Below are 10618 nucleotides of genomic sequence, written 5' to 3'. Positions count from 1 at the left end.
GAGTGTTGTCTTCTTGAAGTATTGTTTGTCTCTGAGATTTACAAAGCAAGTTCCTCAGCGATCACTGAACATACTCAGTGTCTGATCGCTGGAACTGAAAMTAYAGAAASAAAATTACATYGATAGATTAAAAGGGATTATCATCAAATCACTCTGAGAGATGATCAACAATTACCTTCTAATATTAACTAGTATACAATCAAATGACCATTACCTTACTTATTAAAATTAAAGAAAAAAATGAAATTTTCTTATTGATCGAAAATGGTTTGCATAGTTTTCATGAATTGAACAGTTTGTAACGTAACCTGTCTCTCTCTCTATAGAAGAAGAAATGGAAATGGAAATGGAAAAGAGAGAGAAATGGAGTTTGGTATCTCCAACAAAAACGGTGGGCGGGAGACTAGATATTTAGCACCATCAAAACGTGTACCCATGTATTTACCGGCCCCTACCCTATAAAGATTTTAATTTCGCTAAAAAATGATTTTCGCTGTTTTTGCTTGTATCGATATCGGTGTTTCGTGCGTTGTGACTTAAGGCTTGTGTTTTACGTCACGTTAAGTCTATGATATGGCATGGCCTGATGTGCAATTTTTGTAACTTAATGTTTGATTTTGCTTACTTTTTTTAATGTCTTATCTGTTAGTTTTTAATGTATAATCTAATTTAAATTATTTAATATCATTGACTTATTGAGTGATAGTAGAATATATATATATATATATATATGTTTATATATACAATAATTTCTATGTTATAAAGATTTTATGTCATAAGTCATATCTTGAAAAACACCACGGCCTTGCCGTGGCTTCTGAAATTTAAGGTTTGACCTCACCGTTAAACGACGTCTCACGATCATTTAGAACCTTGATTCATACCAGTTGTATTCGTGAAGTGTAAACGCATATTTCACTACAATTTATTCTTATTTTAAAGTAACGATCTTTATTTTGGTATTTAGGATATGTGCTCTTAAATATTTAGGTAGTCTTTGATTGGAATATCTTATAATTAGAATATGTCAAAGAAATTGTAATTTGCAAGAAACTGCAATTGAATTTAATGAGAGTTAATCATGTGTTTGGTTAGCAAGAATTTTAATGAATCTGTCAAAATAATTGAACTTTATTTATTTGGTTCTCTAAATATTAATTTCAGAATTATAATAAAATAGTGATAAATTATCAAAATACACATTCATGATATTTTCGTACTTTATTGTTTAATTAATAAATAATATATAAATGATAATATAAATAATCATATATGGAAAAGGAATTCCATACTAAAACTCATAGAATGAATCAAACACATGAATGGAATTTGGTCAGTTGAATTGACCATTCCGATTCCATCACATATTTTGTTGGATTCCAACGAACCAAACGTCACTTTAAGTATTTAGATTTCGATACGTGGTGTATGACGAATAACTTTAACGTATAACTCTATATTATTTGTTCATCCAATAATGTTGGTTCTTTATATGAAATTGGTTTTAAGTTTTTATTATTATAATTTAGTTACATTTGCATTTACATTTACATTTACATTTAATAAAAGAAAAAAATAAACATGAACATGAACATGAACATTATATTTGAAACCATAATCTCCCACCTCACGGCCAATGAATCTTCTTCAACTTTGTGAATGGATAGTGTTCACAAGGCGAAGCCCACTTCAATGTTTGTAAACAAAATCATCATGATACTCATGTTCAAGATCTCTTAACTACTCCGCTCTTCTCTTTATGCCAAAGTGTGCTTGATATCTATTGTTCTTCATCTTCATTATGGATTTGTTCTAAATATGCATGTCATGTTTCGATTCGAAGAACATGAATATTGATAACTCTCATTTTGAGTGTTATTTTTTGTTCCATTTTAGTTTGCGTTTTCATTTATATGTTCATGTTTCTTCGCTTTATTTATTTATTTTTATTTGCAGTTGTTAAGGATAAAATTTTGTATTTTTAAGGTTATGCGCATCATTTTTCAGTTATAGTGGGCAAAAATTCATACTTGTTTGGTAAGGATGAAAGTTGTGAATAAAATTTCTTGAAAAAAAATTTCTTTAAAAAAATGCAAAAATTTGAAATTTAATAATCAATAAAAATTAATAAGTAATTAAATTTGTATTTATAAAATAAAAAGATGGCGAAAATCAAATTCTCTCACTGATTCCTCGCTGATCAGCGAGGAAATCTGATTTTTGTCAATTCCCTCCCTGATCAGCGAGGGATCAGCGAGAGAATTGTCCTATTTTCTTATTTTTCTTGTTTTTTATGTGTTATGTATACACATTTTTATATGTAGGTATCGTATGTATTCATGCTTGGTTTTATTGGGCCTTAACCCATTTAACTGGGCTTTGTTCGATTTTATTGGACCTTAATCAATTTACAGGGTTATTTTGAGTTTATCGGACATTAATTAACTTTATTCAGTTTTATTTGACTTTATACGGTTTAATGGACCTTAATGGACTTTATTCGGTTTAATCGGCCTTAATGGGCTTTATTCGGTTTTATTAATTAATTTTGTAATATTCTAATAAATAATAAATAATTGGAAATTTAATAATCAATAATTAAAAATTTATTAGTAATTAAATTTGTAGTTATAAAATAAAAATGTCGAAAATCAGATTCCCTCGCTGATCCCTCGCAGATCAACAAGGGATCAGCGAGGGATTGTCCAAAAACTCAATCCCTCGCTGATCCTTCGCAGATCAGCAAGGGATCAGCGAGGGATTGAGTTTTTGGCTTTTCCCTCGCTGATCTGCGAGGGATCAGCGAGGGATTGTATTTTTGGACAATCCCTCGCTGATCCTCGTTGATCTGCGAGGGATTTTTTCCCTCGCTGATGTTCGTCGCTGATACATGGTTTTCTAGTAATGCCTGAGTTTTGCATAAAAATAGAAGGAGAAGAGCTTTGTTATACAAGGGCATTTTAAAGCTTCTTTTCACTTGATATTTGGGTGAGATCTTCTCCTTTGTTCTCTGTATATAAGGAGGCTTGGTGGATGCATTCAAGAGAATCCTATCTTCAGTTGAATCCTCTTAAATTTCAGTTTGAAGTTTTAGTTTTTAGTATTTATTTTCTTGCATTAAAATTTTCTTGTAGTAATTTTTGCCCACACTCTTACCATTGTGGTGACAGATCTTTAATTTATTTTAATGAAAGTATTGTTTAAGTATTCTTTTCTTTTATGTTCTCTATTTTTATTATAATCTAAGCACCTCATTGTGTGTGGTGTGAGCCAAATTTAAGACTAACCATTTTTACTAATTCTTAGACTTGGTCATTGGAGTCGGGACTTAACTCAACACGGACAAACCGATCACTTGTAAGTGTCAATATTAAATCTTTGATCCAGAGATGGATGGACCCGGAAATACGGCTTGAGTGATGTAAGAAGATTTGAGAAAGTCTTTTATGACCATGCAGAGATACTGATTTTTGCATGATTTTAACTAAGGTTCAAATGTCGGTCGATATTGGTGTCACAAAGAGATTTGGCATTTATTTCGATACTGATCGAGCTACTATCCTTAGAGGCCGACTTAGTTAAATCGAGAAGTCTTGAATTGGCAAAAGTGGTGAGTTTGTGGGAACTTTGTGGGCACTGTTTATAAAGTTCACCTTCGAGACTCTGAGATTTTTATAGACGTTTTTGTGACACTTATTTATGGTAATGAGGTTACTACAAATGTCTTAGATAATGCTTACACCCATATCCTTTTCTTTAAGTTTATTGTCTTTACTTAATTGTTAAATTCACTAAGCTCGCTACAAAATGTTTTCTTTTTCTCTAATTGAAATCGGTATATACTTGGTACTCGAAACTCTAAAGTCTGATCATTGTGAATACAATCTCGATATTTTTATCACTTTATTACTTGAAAACAAATTCAATATTTTGATATATACTTGCACCATTATTATACCACATATGTATGTATTTTTGCTACAAAATATGCATGTTATCTTGCTCATGTTCTTATTTACTCTTTTTTTTTTAATTCAAATGCAAATAAATTTTTTTACTGAAATAATAAAATTTTAATTTAATATAAAAAATTCACATTGTTTGGTGTCTCAACAAATAATAATGAATTGTTTGTCCTGTTATTCATCAGGTCAGGATGAGAACCGGTTAATATTTAAAGCCTATTACCTAGATACTTAAATGTTTGGATGTCATATCATTACTCAAAATAAGAATAAAAAAAATTATATTACAATTTTATACAATTTATCCTTTATGAAATATATCATAATTTAAATTTTATTACACACCCATGATAAAAACAACGGCGGAATCCCATGAGGGCCTTTGGAGGCATCCTTGAGGTTACAGTTTTGAAACCCTTACCTGTATTTAACCATTTCCCAAGTCATTTTTTCTTCCCCATCCACTACAATTAAATTATATATAAAAATTAGGTTTTAAAGAGCTTTATTTGTTTATTAGTTTATATTACTCCAAAAACATAACAAATATTTATTAGTATTTTGTGGTTATCAGGTTGAAAGTTTTGAGTTTTAGGGGTAGTTTACTAAATACTTATTCAGTAAGCATTTATGGGTAAAATTCAACACTATGACTTGCTTACCAGGTAAGACTTTAGTCTACTAAAACGATATTTTATGCAACAATTTATCCGGTAAGCGTTAACCGTGGTAAGAGGCATTGCACTCACTTACTGAGTAAAAGTTTTGGTCCTTGCCTCGCTCTTAGCATGTAAGATTTTTGGTCATTACAATATTCATCCGATAAGATAATGTGACTTGGTAAGCGCTTATTGACAAGCTAGGATCGTTCGTGTTTTCCTAGTGGGCAGAATGTCCCCACAATGACGGTGCAAATGCACTATGACCGCTTGCAAGTAGTAAAATGGTACAAAGTACCGAGATCGTTCCCACAGAGAAAGGATGATTGAGATTTAGAGATTTTTCATGAACTTCTTGCACGAGTTTCGAGATGTAAAAAAATAACTTTGGATTTTTGTTTATAAAAAGGCTGAAATAGGACCGACTAGCTAATTAACACAATAAACATCTAATATTAAATGATGGGCATGGGTGCAAGTGTTGCTTAAGATAAAATTAACAATAAAATGGTTAGACTTTTACGAGTTGTTTATAAAAGTTCCAATCTCTCGAAAGTGAACTTTTATAACCGGGCCTTATAAAAGTCCATAAGGTTTTTACGTTTACCACTTCGAGACTTGCCGATCTAGCTAAAAAGTAAAAGGAATGCAAATTTCACCCAAATCTCTTTGTGATGAAAATACTTATAGCTTAACCCCTAGCTAGATGCATGCAAAATTCGTGTCTCCGCGTAATTATTCCAAGACCCTCTCGAGTTCATTGTGCATCACTTAAGCCGTATTTCTGATTCGCTCATCTCTGGGTCTAAGATCTAATATTAACACTTCAAAGTGATTATCTTATCCGCGTTTTAAGCATCGTCTTAAGTGACCAAGTTACAAAGTGATAAAAGATAAGAACACCCAAATATTATAAAAACATCCTAAGTTAAACTCACACTCACACCCATACAAGTAATTTAGCTAGACATAATAAAAGTAATTAAAGACTGAAATATAAATTGCATTAATTTAAAACTAAATTACGAGTACAAGGAAGTAAAATACTAGAAATTAAAGACAAGAAATTAAAGACATAAAATTAAAGACAAGAAATTAAAGACATGAAATTAAAAAGCATTTATAAACATAATATTAATTACTAAAAGAGATGAGACAAATTTAGAGAGTAATGTCTACAAAAGATGGTGTTTGGCACCTCCTAAAATGGTTCTTGGCACACTTCAAAAAGGCTCTCCCAAGCTTCTTTATATAGGGGAGAGGCAAAGGGGGTGAAGGACACCCAATCATTACCCAAGGGTAATTAGTACTAGGTTAAAGAAAATACAAAAGAAAATAAAATACAATAAGGAAGACATCTCATAACAGCTGGAGGAAAATATCTGGAGGAATCTTTAAGCTGCACGTTTCCCAAGAAGCTTTAGCAAGGCTGGAAGACTTCCCACAGTGGTGCCACAGTGGGCAGAGCTGTCAGAAAAATACAGATTTTTGGAATAATACATCTTCCTTTGTGTTTCAACATCTTTTTAAAACTTTTTGGAATATAAGACAAAAACAAGAAAATTGGGTATTTAAAAATAGCAAAAAGGGAGGAAATAAATAGGAAATAACTCTTAAAAATAAGAGTTATCACACCCCCAAACTTAAGATATTACTTGTCCTCAAGTAACCAAAATAAACGGAATATGAACAAAGAGGAACAAGAAATCATAACTTACGGATGGGCGTTGAAATATCGTCGGGCTTTGAATGTTGTGCAACTTCCCTTCTTTGATCTTCAAGGTGCAAAAATTAATCGGTGGGACTTTTATCGGGCTAGTGTTTTTGGCTAAAAAAAAAATTCCCCCAACTTGTCTTAGAATGACAACAACTGCTTTGAATGATTTTGCATTATCGCATCTTTTTGTTGTGTCTTTGACACTTTCAAGAAAACCCAAGAAGTGATATTCACTTTTTGTCATTGGGTTAAAGCATTTTGCTTTATTTTTTCTATATTTTTGTGTCTTCCAATTTTCCGAAGACATTTGGTATTTCACGATTTTTTTTTCTCAACACTTTGGCATACAACCTCCCCCAAACTTAAATTGAACAATGTCCGCATTGTAGAAATGGGTTTAAAGTGTTTGGTTTTGGTAACAATGGAAAGTGTTTGGGCCAAAAAGAAAGATGACCCACGTCATTTTAGTTTTTGCAACCCAAAAATCTCATCAAGGAAATCGCACCTGAAAAATAAAGAATAAGCCAACGATATATCAATAAATTGTTAATGTCCAAAAGAACAAAAGTAAGTTAGAGCAGCAAGTATCAAAAGACCTAATCAATCAACGACCGCCATATATGAACACAAAAGGAGGCGGTCGGATAAAGTTAAACACCCAATCCAAAAAAATTATTGTTTTTGAGTTTAAAAAGATCATAATGAAACACCAAGCAAGACGATCAATCCCTATTAGCCGTATCGTCCCGACTGGCGGATGCCTCACCCGTGGCATCCGAGGTGGTAGTCCGTCTGATCTTTGGTAGCCGAACTTGGGGAGGGCAAAGGCCTCCGGGAAAGCGTGGTATCTCCGAAGCAAGCATCACATTCTTGTGCGATAAAAATTTGTTCACGACCCGGTTCCGATCTCGGGTATACATCCAAAATTTCTCCGAACACTTTGTTAGTTCGGCAACTCGATTTTCCACGTGCGTGATTCTCTCGGCAATCTTTGCTAACGCATCCACCATCGTTTCCCATCTTCTGATTACATTCCTCCCATTGACTCACCATGAGTGACAACCAAACCTCCGAACCATACCCCGTAGCCGTAGGTGGTATCAGCGGGATGTCGATATTGGTTGGAGGGCTAGTTGCGGTTGGTGAAGAGGCTGGAACAGAAGGGTCTGCGGGCCTTCGAGGACTGTTGGCAGCAGGTCCCGGTGACAGTTGCGGGCCCGTAGGATCGTTGGCTAAGTCGGCATTTTCTTGGTCCGGTTTGTGCATGCGGTTGACCGTACCTTGATCGAGCAAGGAGTTGTTGAAGGTGATGATATCATGCTCCGAAACAGGCACCTTCGCGGCTGTCAACAACTTCGTGATCAAACCTGGAAAAATCAAACGCGAACTAGCTCGCACAGTTAAGTTAGTATCGTAGAGTAAGCGAGTGCGCCCACGTCGATCGGGAGTTCCTTTAGGATGCAATAAACCAAAATACACTTCGCCCGAGACAATGTACGATCATGCATGGAAGGCATGATATTGTGACGCACAAACTGAAACCATAGGGCTCCCTCTAACGTTAAATGCCCGGACATCAAAATCTTCCGACAGTTGTCTTGCGACCAGCCGTATCCGGGTAAAAGAAGTGCTCGTGCAATATCATCTTCCGGCACATCAAACCCACCATCAATAAATTGCCGGTATGAACAAACAATGGGAGCGGTGAGACCGAGCACCAAGTTTAACTTTGGTGCCGTCCAATTGACGCGCGTTCCTCGAATGACAATGGTGTCATTTTTGGAAGTCCCGATAGTCGCGAAAAATTCTTTCACTAACATCTCGTTCACTTTGCATGGGATGGCTATCATGTTTTCCCAATTATGTGCAAGTAAATGATGTTTTACGCACATGAGTTTTTCACTAAGCTTTGGGTCAAAAGCCCGTTCACATAAAAATCGATTATGGCATATTAACTCCAACCGATCATCAAAAGATGAAGATGAACCTCTCAAGCGCGAAGCAGTCCGTCGCCTACGCGGTGTCGGGACTGGAGTTTCTTCCTCTTCTGGCTCATAATCATCATCGAGAGCCTCCGTCACCTTTGCTTTACCCTTTTCTCGCCATTGTTGGGACCTAGTCTTCGGCCCACCCGAAGCTTGACTCGACGAACGAGTTTGCCTCCTTTCAACAGTAGGGACTGTGACGGGGGGTTTTATCGGGCTTTTTTACCGGCACCAAAAGTTGACGGTGTCTCGAATGGGTAAGTTTTGGATTGTCCTCCCTTCGGTATACTTTCAAAATCAAACGTGATATCGTCCAAGCCTTCATCCTCACCCTTCCCCATTTGGTTCAAATCAAACCATGAGTGATTTGGGGAAGCTGTGGGTGAAGGGGCTAGGGTTGGTTCCTCATCACTTGGGATGGGAGTGGAAATGGGTCTTGAGGGTGCAATCGTGGGAGGGGCAAATGAGGTACTCAATGAAATAGAAAATGTTTTTGGGGTTGAGGATGATTCGGCCAAATGAGATGATAGAGCCACCCTTGTAAGGACAGCCATACCATCATCATCGATAGAGAGTACGGTGGTGGTTGGGGTTGAGTGTTGTGTAGATGAAGATGGAAGAGAAGGACTTACAGTCGCCGGAGTGGGGTCGCGGAAGGCGGCAATGGTGCTCGTGGCGATGGCACTGGCGGTGGAGGATCCTCCCGTCGTTGATGAAGATGGTTCGGCCGACGAGGTCAGTCGTCGGTGGCGCAGCGGTGGTGGAAGCGGCGACAGTCTTTCGCCAGCAAAGTGAACGCCGGGATGGGTGGTTTCTCACCGGTTGCTTTGGTCTTGCCATGGATGAAAGAGTGTGGCCGGCGGTTTCTTGGAAGGGCAAAGATGAAGGTAGGCGAAGGGAGAAATGAGAAATGAGGGAAAAATAAGTGGGTTTTTTGGTTTAAAATCTTGGGAAGGAAAATGAAAAAGGTGATTTGAGAGATAATGATGATAAGTTATTTTTGTTTTTATTTAAAAAAGATGACCAACTATGATGACCTCATGCTTAATATGTCTCCTCAAAAGGGACAAGTATTTGTACAAAATACAAGTATTATACCCAAAACTTTCAAAAAGACTTAAGCTGAAAAATGCATATTTTAAAATTTTATTTTCAAAAATTTTACAAAAATTTGTCATTTTTAAAATAAAATCATGCTCTCCATCATCAAATTTAAAAAAATGTAAAAATTTCTTTTTACCTTCTTCCCATTTATTTTTCCTTTTCCAAATATTTCTCCAAAGAAAACCCATATATCAAAGGCTAATCATCTACCATGTACTTGGCCAATGATTCCAAAAACCCTCTTTTCACAATCTCCCATGTTTACCTCAAGATGACATCATGTGTCATTTCTTTAAACACTTCATTTCCAGCCAATTTCCCATTATCATGAAAARAGTATGCATTTGTTCACACAAAAAATAAAATGCTGCTGGCTCCTCTCTTTTAAAATTCGGATTACCCAAACAGTGGGCACAAACTTCCCACTGTCTACTCAAAAAGACCAGATTTTTCCTTTATTTTTTTTTTTCTTTTTCTCCATTCTTGCTTTCAAAATAAAATATTTACAAACCTTTACAAACCGGGAGGAAATGCTTTATCCGATGCCCGTTAACTTTGAAAGTCCTATTATCTTGGGGATTCAAAAGATCCACAGTTCCGAATTTTCCCACATTGACAATGGTGAATGGTCCAGACCATCTCGACTTAAGTTTTCCGGGAAAAAAGCTTTAGTCGAGAATTAAAAAGAAGAACTTTTTGACCACTCTCGAAAATTCGACGATTTATCCTACGATCATGCCAAAATTTTGTTTTTTCCTTGTAGAGTTTGGCATTCTCGTAGGCATGAAATCTTCATTCTTCCAACTGATTAAGTTGGAGTTTTCTTTTTTCTCCCGCCGAATTTGCGTCCAAATTAAATTCTTTTATCGCCCAAAAAGCCTTATACTCCAATTCGAGCGGGAGGTGACATGCTTTTCCAAAAACTAATTGGTACGRCGACATTCCCAAAGGGGTTTTGAATGCGGTGCGGTATGCCCATAATGCATCATCCAACTTGAGCGACCAATCCTTACGATCCGGTCTTACAACTTTTTCTAAAATATTTTTAATTTCTCAGTTCGAAAGTTCGGCAAGACCATTCGTTTGGGGTTGGTATGCYGTAGCAACTCGATATTGGATGTTGTATTTGGTAAGAACGGTAGCTAGCATTCGATTCATAAAATGCGTCCCTTCATCGCTTATCAAAGC

The sequence above is a fragment of the Cynara cardunculus genome (assembly GCF_001531365.2).
Source record: "Cynara cardunculus var. scolymus isolate 2C chromosome LG 17, CcrdV1, whole genome shotgun sequence".
Taxonomy (NCBI): Eukaryota; Viridiplantae; Streptophyta; class Magnoliopsida; order Asterales; family Asteraceae; genus Cynara; species Cynara cardunculus.
Note: the sequence above shows the minus strand (reverse complement) of the source record.